The sequence below is a fragment of the Peromyscus leucopus genome, chromosome 10 (genome assembly GCF_004664715.2).
Source record: "Peromyscus leucopus breed LL Stock chromosome 10, UCI_PerLeu_2.1, whole genome shotgun sequence".
Classification (NCBI taxonomy): domain Eukaryota; kingdom Metazoa; phylum Chordata; class Mammalia; order Rodentia; family Cricetidae; genus Peromyscus; species Peromyscus leucopus.
This window is the reverse complement of record NC_051071.1, coordinates 45,509,469-45,524,218: the sequence shown is the minus strand read 5'-3', so window position 1 is coordinate 45,524,218 and position 14,750 is coordinate 45,509,469.

Sequence of the window (14,750 nt, the reverse complement as noted above, 5' to 3'; positions counted from 1 at the left end):
AAGCCACATTACTAAGCCTAATTACCTTGTGACGCCATGCTGAAGGGGCCTCACACCATGTGTGCATTTGGGATGACAGTCTCTACTGTGCTCCACCTTCCTCTCATCTCATCCAAGTCACCTAAAATAGGAGACAGGCCTTTTTGGACCCTCTAGACGAGTCCTTCTGTCAACTGAATACCATCTGTCCATTGAGATGGTAGGAGCCAAAGCATTGGCTGCCTGGACCTGAACCAAGTCCCCAACACTTCCCAGGGGTGAGACATAGACTGGTTATACATACAGGCAATGCATTTTGGAAGCATTCATTCCTCAGCAATGAGCCACTGAAACTTGAGTATTCTATGTGTTCATTTCATGATGTTGAAGATTTAATAATAAATCTTTACTAGATTTAATAATAAAAAGTATTAGTACATTGTGGTTCATTTTTTTTTTTTTGCCAGACACCAGTCTTAGCACATTTCATATGGCTAACATTTAATCTTCAAATATTATCAGATAGTAGTTTTTTAAAGTTATTAGATAATGGACATTATTTTCTACATTGGATAGAAGAGAGTGTTGAAATTTAAGAACTTAAAAATGAAAGGTGTTATAGCTACTAAGTGACTTGGTCTAGGCAATTTTGTTTGATTCTCTCAGATTTGAAACCCCTGGCACTGATGTATTGTAAATAACTCACATGGTGATGGAAGACTAATATAATTAGCGCCTAAAGCTTTACCCATAAGTAGACCCTTGGAACATTTTTCTTGTTTACATAACCTTATTTAATTAATCCTGTGGGCTTTTTTTTTCTAGTAAAATTCTGTTATAAATACAACTAATTTTAAATGGCTGTGCTCAGAGTTCTCTGGACTACAGCGTAGGTTACGGCTTTTTGAAAATAGATCTGCTTCCCAGATGAAAGCAAATGTCTCATTTGTTCCTTTACTTTTAAAGCAACACATTTAACTTTAAAAGTTTGGAAGGAAACCTTCAATGTGAGGAGTGTTATTTCCAGAGGTGGCATGTGATCCATAGTTATGAAAAAGCCCCACTCACAGATATAGTCTCTACAATGTGGTTTATCTTTGTGAGCAGTCCACAAAAGTAGTGAGTGTTAGAATGAATTCTCCTGGTTTTCCTTTTAGTCTCAGAATGCGGATCTCTTTAAGGCCTTTGGTCTACTTTTTGTCTACCAGAGGACTATTTTTTAACATGATGAGTGCAATTTCTCCCCCTTTAGGCTACATAATCTATTATGGTTTGGGCCTGAGGGACAGACAAACAATATACAGCACATGTACTCTACTGAAAGTAACAAGTGTTTTAATCATTAGCAGCCTAAAACTCCGAGTTAATCAATGTTAATTATTTACTAAAGCACCTACCTGGCCATACTCCAGTTCAGAGAACATTATACTGCCAGGAAATCTAGAAGTCAGAAGGGCCACAAGAATCAGTAGGCCAAAGACGTTAACAAAAATAATAATTCTCTCCTAGGAAATCTTTATCAAACAGAACGAAGTTTCCTCTTCTCCCCTTCCATATCTCTCCCTCTTTTCTAATTATTTATTTATTTACTTATTATACTAGCCAGGGTTTTACTATGCAAACCTGGTTTCCTTTTTTTTTTTTTTTTAACTACTCATTTATTTATGTATTTTTTTGTACTCCATTTGCATGTACACCTGCATGCCTGAAGAGGGCATCGGATCCCATTATAGAAGGTTGTGAGCTACCATGTGATTACTGGGAAATGAACTCAGGACCTTTGGAACAGCAACCAGGGCTGTTCCATCTCTCCAGTCTCCATTACTGCCCCCCACCCCCCACAGGTTTTCTTTTTAACAGTGGATTGACTGGGGTTCCCAGAGAATCTAGCAAGATGAAAACCTGTGAACAAAAGGTTTAGGGACCAGGAGAGACACTGATGTCAGTGCTAGTCTGAAATCTGACAGGCTTGAGAGCCAAAGAGAATTAATGTTTCCATCATGTACAAAATCAGAATAAAATAATATTGAACCTCACACTCTCAGGCAAGGGGGATATGAAGGAGTTGGGGAAGAGACTAAATAAGATAATAATAAATAAGAGAAAAGTATATTGTATGAAATTCTCAAAGTATTAATATATATAAATACTTTAAAAAAGATTAATGAAATGTTTTAGGTCATGACACATACTTCTGTATTTTACATGCTTCATTGTTGAAATTTTGTACTCACTGTTTTACAAAACAAACAAACAAAAACACAAACAAAAAACCTTTTATTCTATTCAAAATTATAACTGATCCATTTGAGAGTCACCAACACTGGAGAAGGCAATTTTCTGTGATTAGTCTGTTGATTCAAATGTTGTTAGAATTCTAATATAGATCAAGTATAATCTCAGAATACTGTTTGGCCAAATATATAGAAACCCTTTGGACCACTTAATTAGAAACATGGAATCAACCACACAACGTATGAATATATATGTGTCATAAGGGAGTGTAAATGAGTCCTCACTACTTGTATATACCAGGGATTTGGGGAGCACTTGCTACTTGTATCTACCAGGACTTTGGAGTAAGTGAGAAGATCTAGCCTGTTGTGAGGGATATTGCATTCTGATCTGTAAAAAATATACTTTTGGCAATATCCTTTTTAGAATGCACACTTTATAAGTTTGTATTTAACAGCTTCAAATAGAGAAATGAAATCTACGAGAGCTAAACAATGTCCTCCAAAGCCCCAAACTCAGTCCATGAGCATAAACACTGGGTGTATACTTTCAGCTTTCTGATTAGCCAGCCAAGAATCGGTTTCCCTTATACTAATTTATACTCACCCTAGTTCAGCAACTGTTCAAGAGAAGCATTGGGAGATGCAACTAACTGGGGACTGATTATTTTCTTAGTACTTTATTTTTATAGCAATTGTGGCAATATTTAGGATTTGTCACTTAGAAATGCCAGAGTGGCTCATCATTATTAGCAAATTTTATGCATAAAATCCAACTTGAATCTAAGGTGTTTACCTCTTTCCTACTTAGATACCAACAGGGCAAGCATGCAAATGTGGAAGCAGGCATTGTGGGAAATTCATCCATTCATCTTTTTTTTTTTTCTGTTTTAAAAATATTTTTGTTAGTTCTTTGAGAATATCATACAAGGTGTTTTGCTCTTGTTTTGTTCTTCTTCCAAATCTTTCCAGAGCCACTTTCGCTAAACAACTTTGTATCCTGTTGCTTCAATCCATTGGTCCTACTAAAACCGGTATTGGACATAACGACACATAAATCACAAATTTAATTCATTTGGTATGAGAGCACTCATGGCTTATCTTACGGAGAACCCTACTCATGTAGGGTATGACTAACTATGGAATAAAACTATTAAAGACATTTTGAAAACTGGTCAATTAGAGCCACTATCTAATAAGTATAACTGTCTTCACACTTGTCATTTTAAAAGGCTGTGAAATTATTCCTATGATACTACAATTTCTGTGAGCATCATTGGATTTCCTCATCAGTGCACTTGAGATATTTTTGTAACTATTTCTTTCATCCCTTGAAATGGTCAAATGGCATTCAGAATCTCTTTATGTGAATTAAATGTCTGACAGAGCTGGAGAATATTACATTTATTCAAATAATAAGTTCAAAGATCTTATTTTATTTTGAGTCTTTTGTAGTTAGTAAAAGTGACTGTGAGGGCAATTATAAAGAAAAGTGGCCTAAAGAAATTTCAGAATGTATCAAAATCACTGGAATTCATTTATAGTTGCCCAACAGACTAAACTTAGGTCAGTTACTCATGATTGATTTAATTGCATCTATGCATATGGGTATAAACAGTGTTTCTTGTTGGAATCTAAGGTGAGTGTCTTAGATGGGGAGTAAGGAAGGAACATAGGGAGGTAGAAATTCACTGTGATATATACATACATATATATATATATATGTATGTATAGTGTGTGTGTGTGTGTGTGTGTGTGTGTGTGTGTGTGTGTGTGTCCCACATAAGTATTGCTACCATCAGAGTCCAGAAGAAGACGATGATCTTCTGAAGTTAGAATCACAGGCAGTTGTGAGCTACCTGAGGTGCATGAAAGAGACTGAACTCCAGTCCTCTGAAAAGCAGGACACACTCTCACCATCAAGCACCTTACCAGCCCTTGTTGTTTTCTATTTTACGAAATGCTCAGTGGATAAATGCTCGCCTCACAAATGTGAGGACTAGAGTTCAGATCCCCTGAACCCACAGAGAAAGCCAGGCAGCCATGGCAGCTGCCTGTAATCCTGGCAGTCAGAAGGCAGGTGCAGTGTATGTCTGGGGCCAAATGGCTACCTAGACGAGCTGGAATTGGCATTACCAGGACTCTGAGAGAGAGCTCACCTCAATAAATAAAGTATAGATGAACAGAAGAAAATATTTGATATCAAGTTCAGACCTCTGCACTTATATACACACATGAACATGCACACCACACAGAGGTAACAACCACCCACATGTAAACAAGCATGTACATGTATGCCACACACGCAATAAAAACCAATTAGAAAAAAAATGAACTAGTTTACTCTATTTTGTAAGATTTTTGATCTAACCTGGGGAACTAGGACATTAATACCAGCAAGTAATATACAGGGAAGTCAAGATGTACTAGATTCTGAACCAATGCACTCGTTAAATAGTAAGAGTTTTACACTGAGGGATAGTTATAGATTTTTTTTTTTGTTATAATATTGCCTGGGGTACAAAGTTTGACAAGATTAATATAACATCATTTGTATACTTCTTAACTCCCTGGATGGGGCAAAGTGAAAGACACTATTATAGACATGCCTTGGTGCACAAGTGAAAGGAAAAATAAAAATGCTCTCTGATCATAAGCTGTATTTTTTTTTCTGAAGAATCAGTATGGAACAGAAGAGCTACTCTCTAGAAGAGTTATTGTTAGGATTCAATGAGACCATGCATGTTAAATTCCCAATGTAGCAATCAATGTATGACTTACACTTTATAAATATTAGTTTTCTTTCTTCATTCATTTCACGCTTTGGGTGATCATTTACATATCTATGAGTATAAGATGAAAATGAATAATTTAGAGTTGATATGTGGTATAATGAGGATGGAGATGAAGAAATATGATCTAATCAAAATGGTTAGTCATAATCTCTTGACTTTGAAAAATAATGGCATAGTTAAGTCATACTTATACCGAGCTCTTAACTTTTCATATCTATGCATTTTCTTTTATCTCCTGAATAGTCACAGGATTTTGGTCAGTCAGGTTATTATCATGCATTTAATGAGAAAACTACTGTCTTTGACTTGATCAAATCACATCACTAGTTTGTGCTGGCATCTACACCAAGACAGAGGTCCTGTGCTTGGCAGAAAGCTTCTTTGTTGGCTCATAATGATCCTTGTCTCCTGGTATTTATGGCCTGGTAAAATTGTTGCTTCTGATGTTGGCTGGACCTGAGTTATTTAAAACAAACACTATAACAAAGGATAGGCATTATTGCCAACAGTATGTTCAAAAGGCACCGTGTCTTAGATCATGGATTTTCTTGCTTTCATCTGTACTTCTGCTATATTTTGGATAGCTCTAGGGAAAAACCAAAATGACAAAAAGAGATTATATGTGGCCAACATCTGGCAAAGACCGTAAGACTGCAAGTCAGATAAATGAACTGGCATCCTCTTAGGCCTGCACTAACACCGGAAATGACCTTAGGAAAGAGTTCTTCTCAGGTGGATATTTTTAACTCCATAGTTAAGAAAGCTATATAGTAGAGCTTAGTTACCTGTTGAAGCTTTTGTGCTGGAGTTTCTACCATAGTAAGTGTCTGCTGCTAAGGGATTGTGGGTTTTTATTATAGATATAAAGGAGAACACAGCAGAGGCATCTGGCAGAGTTCAGAACAGGGAAACAAAATAGTAGATGAAATATGGCCAGCAGATTGGATCTGGCCATGTGAGAAGAGTAGAGAAGGGAGATCCAGGAGCCAAGAGGCCAGGAGAGTGGGAACCAAAAAGTGGTTTCCAAGAAACCAAAAAGGGCTGAGTAACCAAAGTGGCTAGTTTATGAAGGAATCAGAGAAGCTAGGAAAAGTGAAGCCCACTCCTGGGCTGGAGAATTTAGGGTAAGGGATGGGGTATGCCAGCTAGCGTGATTCTGTAACAGGTACTGAAGGATGCTGGGAGAAACTGGTGGCCAGCATCTGCTTTGATATGTTAAACAGGCACCTCAGCAATTTGTTCTGAATTTGAGACCTGACTGTTCAACCTCTCTATAATTCAGATTTTTTTTTTTTTACATAAAATAATAGAACTGGGAACATCCTAGAGAAAGAACAAGGAAAAAGTTCATGTAGCATGATTAGAATTCTAATAACTCAGGTACGCTCAAAATGTTATTGTTTTCATTTCCTCATAAAAGTAGGAAGCACAATGGATATTACAAATAGAGATTAAAAATTTAAAAACCATTAAGTTGTGATTATAAATATTAACTTAGGCTATTAATACATGACAGTCCTTCCTCTATAAACTAAAGCTCAGATCAGCACCCTCAAGATGAACTAAGCGTCTCTGGATCCCATTTCTTTCCTTCCCTGGACATATTGATTTAGTTTCCTTTCTATACTTTTAACCATTACTGTCTCCTTAATTGGTTTACTGAGACAGGTGGGTAAGCTTAGCTCTTCGAATCTGCCAGAACGGGGGAATTCTGTTCTAAAACTCTCTTGATAACATTTTGGCAAGTCAAGGCAGAGAAACACATGCCTTTTAAGAGTCAGCTTCTTATAGCCAGTCGATTGGTGATGGAGAAGAAAATGAAATGGCTTCTTCTATCTGCTGGAACTGCTCTTAGTCTAAGGACTTCAAAAAATCTCTTTGGCTGTGCTTTTTACCGCTATTTTCTGATGCACAAAAATAAGTACTTGAATCACAGAGACCCTAAAATTTGACCCCTGTCTCTTGTTATCCATCCTTTTCATCTTCCTCTACTGCATTTACAACCAAATTCTTGGAAAATGATGGTAACAAAAGTACAATTTCTAAAATAATAATCAGAGCAGTGTTTTTGAAGTGATACTATTTGAGTACACTATGTCAGAAACATGGGCAGAGAAGCTTGTGTCTTTCCAGAGTATCAGAATTTATTGACTAGCAATACATTTATTTGCAAGCAAGCTGTGTCAATTTACTTGGCTGCAATTTGCCAAATAATCTCATTTTCGCTGCTCATTACCAAATACAGGATCTTTTATTCCAGTCTTAATATTAACTCTCAGATCACATATCACACTTTACACAATAATTATATCTGTGTTTGTGTCTATGGAGGCTATAGAATGGCTACAAAAGGGTTAATGTGGCCACAGAGTTGAAAGAGTTCAAATAGACTTTAATGGAAGAGGTGCAGAAGGCTTGATACAAATGCAGAGAGTCCCTGCAGGTGGTTTGATAAGATGCTGAGGAGCACAGTTGGAGAGCTGCTGAAGGGCATGGAACTGTTGCAAACACTGAGGTCTAGCTGAGCTGCAAGGTTGAGTCAAACAGCGTAGGTGCCAGACTGTGGAGGCAAGGTGCAGGATGAGCCCAGACAGCTTAGTGCACAGCAATTCAATCCCTGTGGAAATCAGGCATTTTCTGCCTGTGCGTCCCCCGAAGAATACACTGAGTGATCTGCTAACAGGTAGATGGAGCCTTTGCAGGACTAGGTGTCCTCCTGCTTATGGAGCTCAGGTGAGGATATTAAAGGCATCATCGATCTGCTGTGTTTGACGTTCTCAGATACAGTTTACTGCTACAGTTTTAACTCGTCCATGTGCTCCTATGTCTGCAGTTTATTTTTCCAACTTTATAGGCATTGCCTTTTACTTTTACAAATAATTACAATTTTGTGACAGGGCAAGACAATGCAAAGGCTCCTCTGTTTTGTATTCTTACTTAGGCCATTTCAAGTTTAACTAGAATTTGGTTTCCTTGATGGAGAAGCATCTGGAAACCTATCCAACTCTATTCTAGGAAGGGGAAAGGCTGGAGGGGTGGGAGGAGGGAAGAGGCAGATCTGTGATTGGTATGTAAAATGAATAAAAAAAAATTCTTAATAAAAAATAACAAACAAACGAACAAACAAAAAAACCTGCTTGCTTTGGCAATGCTCCCTGCAGCTGAAGAGAGAAATGCCAGGACAAGGATTTTTGCTTTTGAAGACCCCATGTTCTAGACACTTGGGACCACACCTAGGTCCCCAAATTCGGGGTGTGGTCCCAGCTGGCTGGAATGAAGACTTTTAATTTGCTCTAAGCTGTGTCTGAGTGATCATCTCTGGTGAACTGCCCATAACAGTTTCACACAGGACAGGGGGTGGTGTTTATGTGCCCACCTACATACAGTCTCCCTGCCTCTGTATTTGCCCTTGGAATGGAGTTTAATGCTACTTTAAAGATGGAATTAGTCAGGGCAAGGCACAGCCTTCAGAAAGCTGTTTGGGAAGAGATGAAATAACAGAACGGTGCACAGCCTATGAGTGTATGTTCACCCACAGGACAAACAGAATTGAACTTGGGCCTAGACACCAGAGCAGACCAATTGGTACCAATCTCATCCTATGAGGGATAATTGAATCCAAACCATGGAATGGCTGATCGGTGATGTCTTCAGAGAGAGTTATTCAGAGGCAAGGTGGGGAACCTCACTAAGGTGGGGAATAGAACTAAAGTTACGTTGAGCCTGGGGTACTCATCAATAATTCTAACACTTGGAAGACTACCATAGCGTGGTTCAATGTTGCAGTCCAGTCTAAGTTACACAGAAAGACCCTGTCTTAAAGGTAGCAATAAAACGGAGTCGTTTGTGCTAGCTGTCCTCCAACTAGCCAAAGCTTTGAAGTTGTAGAATATCAGTTCTTATGCATGGTTAGCTGACACTAAATCCCTTCCACTAGAAATCAATCCGAGTTCTCACTCACGGACATAGAAAAAAGGAAAAATGGCTCCTTGAAGAATTCCTTTTTTTTTTTGTTTTTGTTTTTGGGACTATAATTACGTTTCTCCCTTTCTTTTTCCCCCTCCCAACCTTCCCACATACAGCCCCCAGCTCTCCTTTAAATTCATGCTTCATTTATTGTTATAGAATCCTTTTAATTGGATGCTTTCTGATATTGAATTATTCCAATATTTTGCTTTATGGTAGAGCTTCTACATACCAAATTAAGTACATAGCTGTTTGCACTTATCACCTTCAACCATTGCCACTTGTCTCCTTCTCATGTATGATCCTGCCAGTGTGCCAGGAAAGCTTCAAAGCCGGCTTGGCCAGCACTAATTTCTTCAGGACTGATAAACGCACTCTGACAAGGGTGGCATTGAAATAGAGTCTTGAGCTCGTGGAGTAACGAAAAGCAGTACGAAATCCTGGGACCTCTGCCTTCATTTTGTATGCCATTTTCACTTGAGTCAGGTGACTTTCTGTGAAGGTTGTCATGTTAACCACTCAGTGAATGTCAAACTCATACCCTTCAAGGTTGTCCTGTCATTTTTCTCATCCTGCAGTCACCTTGAATTCCAGGAGCAGTGAATCATTACAAGATTGACCACCTTCAATGTAAAAATAATTTTCTATGACGGAAAGGCTCCATACTGGATCAGATTATCTTGTAGGAACCAGATTGAGCCCCTTATCTCAGTTATTCTTAAATCACAAACTCATGCCAATACTAGACAGATGAACTCAGCTCATTGGACCCCATTATTTGTTTTTCTCAATACATTGATTAGATCTTTTATTTTTCTGTTATTCACTATTTATACACACGCACACACACACACACATACTCCACATGCAAACACGTACATCACATACATGCACACACATATACTCACACCCATTCAAAAATGTACACCAGTAAAACCAACAATCATCCACCCTCCTTACCATACACAAATAGGTATCCTCAGGAGAGTAAGTGTACAGAATTGTATGGATCACCGAACAGCAGCGGGGTCATTGAAAACTAAAGATTATAAGACAGGGAAGCTTTGGCATAATTCATTGTGATGATTTCTTTCTGAAAAAGAACAACAACAACAGTATTTTCATATTCAAGGATATCATTTGTAGCTATCTTAATTTAGAATCTCCTCTGTGTGTCAATTTAGTCATTTGACACATCTATTAATGTAAGTGTTGGTCCACTTACAGATATGTTTAGTAAAATCTGTAGTACTCATTCATAAAGGCATACACAGCTTTGTGAATATGTTTAAAGATAAATGGAAACTATCAAAATAAGGATCATCTATTTGGAGGTAGTCATATCTAGATGCAGCTGTGAATGGAGATGTTCTAAGCAAGACCTGATCTGCAAACTGCCCTTGGTGTTCTGGGACGGGACATGACCTGAGAGGTAGCACTGGAAAAAGAAGTAACAGTTATAGCAGCAGTGGAGGGAGGAAGGAACATGGGAGATGCTGGCGTAGAGGACTGAAGGAGGAGATGAAGCTTATGGTCCAAGAAGTATGGCCAGATTTAGAAATTCACATTTAAAACAGATAGTGCAACACTAAATACTGTCATGGATGATTTTGTTTTTCAGTATTTTCCACAAAGTGAGTATTAAATAATAGATAATTTTCCACAAAGTGAAAGTATGAAAAGATGTATGTACACTACAGAAATAGTGATTGGAAAAAACGATTAGTGTTTTCTCCTCACTCCACATTAGACTGATTCTAGCAATTTGATGCATTTAAAATAGGGTTTTTTTTTTTTTTTTTTTTTTTTTTTTTTTGGTTTTTCAAGGCAGAGTTTCTCTGTGTAGCTTTGAGCCTTTCCTGGAACTTGCTTTGGAGACCAGGCTGGCCTCAAACTCACAGAGATCCACCTGCCTCTGCCTCCCGAGTGCTGGGATTAAAGGCGTGTGCCACCACCGCCCGGCCCAAAATAGTTTTGATATAAATATTTTTTTAAATTAAGAAATAGTGGCCTGGATAATTTTTTTTTTAAAAAAATAAAAGAACATAAAATTATTTTCATCTACATTTCTGAGTTGCATAGTATTTTCATATTTGCAAAAATATATTCAAAATAAAGAAAATCTATTATTTATCCCTCCTTCAGTATCTACATCACTTTCTAGAAAAAAAATGTGATGACACAGCATAGCTAATGTTCCATTTCTGCAAGGAAATGCTTTTTAGTTGGTTCCATATAATTATTCTCTCCTACCCCTGTGTGTGTGTGTGTGTGTGTGTGTGTGTGTGTGTGTGTGTGTGTATGTGGGTGTTTACTGTGTACTCTACCTTTTGATAGATAATGTGCCAATTGATAGTTTGATATTGTCACCCACAGAGAGTGCATACGAAGTCTGTTCTTTGTTTCTTCCTTCTATACTGTCATTGCCAGTTTTTTTTTTTTTAAATTTTATTTATTTTATTTTACAATGCCATTCAGTTCTACATATCAGCCACGGGGATCCCTATTTTCCCCCCTCCCACCTCCTCCCCTTACCCCCAGCCCACGCCCCATTCCTACCTCCTCCAGGGCAAATCCTCCCCCGAGGACTGAGATCAACCTGATAGACTCAGTCCAGGCAGGTCCAGTCCCTTCCTCCCAGGCTGAGCCAAGTGTCCCTGCATAAGTTCCAGATTTCAAACAGCCAACTCATGCAATGAGCACAGGACTTGGTCACACTGCCTAGTTGCCTCCCAAACTGATCAAGCCAATCAACTGTCACACCTATTCAGAGGGCCTGATCCAGCCGGGGCCCCTCAGCCTTTGGTTCATAGTTCATGTGTTTCCATTCATTTGGGTATTTTTTTTTGCAATAATTGAGTAAAACTGAAATTTATTATAAGCCACAGTCGTCCTAGGGACCTCCATGCTATATATATAGGGTTGTGGTCTGATTGTTCTTTATTTTATATCTAGATCCACTTATGAGTGAGAACATACCATGACTGTCTTTCTGGGTTTGGTTTACCTCACTCAGGTTGATTTTTTTCTAGTTCCTCATTGCCAGTTTTTTGTTTTGCATTGGCATATGCTAATTATAAATAAGAACACATTTAAAAAAATTAATTATTTATTTATTTACATTCATGATATTCATTAATTACACTCATGATATTAATTACATTTGTGGTATTCATTGATTACAGTCGCAGTATTCGTTCAATAATTATATTTATGATATTCATTAATTACATTAATTGTATTGATTTATTACATTCATGATATTATGTCCTGATACTACTGTCTGTTTGTGGGACTTTTCCATCACACAAAACAGAGATTCTGTACTTAGGAAATCTTTTCTCTATATTCCTTTCTTCTCCATCTTGAGATAACGTTTAATCTTTCTGTCTATAAATTTGTACATTCTATAGTAATACAATTCTATAGTATTTGTCCTTTTTTAATGTAAGAACATTTTATGTATAACTGCAAGAGAAATAATACACAGTTTGAATGTAAAAACAGGTTATAATTAAAAAATCCAGGGTTATTTTAAACAGTAAAATATTTTCTCTGCAGAAAATAGTAAAAATGATAATATTTCCTAATAAGCCCCTTTAAGCCAAATGATAGCTGAATTATACATATAAATATTGATTAGATTCTGGGATATAGAAGAAACCTATCTTCATCTGTTTAGAGAACTATGTTTTACTTGAGTTGCGTAAAACTTAAGTAAACTTAAGTGAGATTCCTATTTATCTTCCCCTTCACTGTTTGACTTAAGGCAGACATTTTTCTATAGGTTAATCCATAATCTAAAAAGATGTTAGCCTATCCTCCTGAAAGTACAGCCAGCATATTCTTTCATCAGCTTGATACAGTACAAATTCTTATTCTAATAGTGAAATATTTCACTAAAGCTTGCCCAGTGATTGGGCAGAACCAAAACTTACTATAAGCCACAGTCATCCTAGAGTCCCAAATTTAATTGTGAAAATTTCATATGTGTATATCCTATATTTTTGTCTTATGTCTCTATTTCTATCCCTTGTCACCCTCCCATTCCCATTGACCTTTTTTCTATACTAGTCCTTATTTTTTGTTCATCTTTTTTTATGTGTGTGTGTGTGTGACTTAGGCTTGCTCATGAGAACATTGATGAAGAATTGTACAAGCATAGGAGACATGCTATTGGCTATACCACTGAAGAAAATGTCTCTCCTTCCCCCAGCAACCATTGACTGCAGATCGTCCTGGAAGGGCAAGGACTTAGGAGCTCCTCCTCCCTCAATAATGGAATGTTGATGGGACCAATCATGTACAGTTCTCATGCAGGTAATCACAACTGCTGAAAGTCCAATCATGCAGCAACTACACCATGCTCTGGAAGACCATATTCCATGACACTTCACCCTTCCTCTGGCTCTTACATTCCTTCCTCCCCATTTTCCAAAATGTTCTTTAAGATTGGAAGGAGTGATATATATATGTCTTGTTTAGGGTCCAGCTTTCAACAGTTATTCTCACATTTTGACAAGTTCTGAGTCTCTGTAGTTACACATCCCATTGTAAAAGCAAGTGTCTTAGTTAGGGTTTCTTTTGCTGTGAAGAGACACCATAACTATGGCAACTCTTTTAAGGAAAACATTTAATTGGGGCTGGCTTACAGTTCAGAGGTTCAGTCCATTATCATCATGGTGGGCCATGGCAGTATGCAGGCAGATATGGTGTTGGAAAAACAGCTGAGACTCCTACATCTTGATCTGAAGGCAACAAGAACACACCTACTGCCACAAGGCCAAGCCTCCTAATAGTGCCACTCTCTTTGGAGGACATCTTCTTTCAAACCACCACAGAGAGCTTCTCTGACCAAAACTGACAGCAACACAAGTCTGTGGTTATAAATACAAATATTTAGAAGTCAATTTGACTGACACATCCTACAAATTTAGCAAAACAAAGCAATATTTTATGCGTTAGGACTTATGACCTTCCCAGCCACGGATTTTTGACATTGTCATTTTTAAGTATAGAAGACAGAAACATTTTTCATGATTACTGTAAGTGACTTTGAATATATATAATGGGATTCTGATTTATGAACTTCAAGTGAACTAACATACTTGGTGATTCACTCTGATGGAAACCTGATAAAAGGTTTTAAAACCAGATGTTCAAGTGCTTCACTTCCTAGCAAGTTGATTAAAAACAGATGTCTCTGACACTACAGATATCTACCCGAGTGCCCAGGAAAATGCAGAATGGTACTTGCCATGGAAAAGGGGCAGCTATGGGTGTGAAAGAGTAGAATGATGACCATGCTTACAGACACAGAAGCATTTCCCAGAGCATACTAGAGGAGTTCCCACACATGCTTCTTTCCACATTACTGATCCAATGATAAGCAGACAGAAGCTACTGTCTAGCACTGATTTTTGTTGACTGTATTTCTGCTCCATTTCAGGACCATCCTGATCTGTTTCCCCTTGTCCTCTACCCTTGCTATTCTCTTTTGCATATTTTTCTTCTTTTCTTTGTTTTTACTTCGTGCAGACTTTAAAACAACTGTTCTTTGTCAAACAATACAAATGAATATAGTGAGTGAAGATGTAGTCTCTTTCTAGTGTCTTTTGTTGAAATGAATCCTGATACATTAATAGCTTCTTTATTTTTACTTGTATAAACATAGATTTTTTTGTTCTTTAACATAAAACAGCCCATGCCCAACACATTGCTTTTAACCTTATTTCTAATTTACTAATGTACTTTCTCTAAGACATTATTAGAAGGA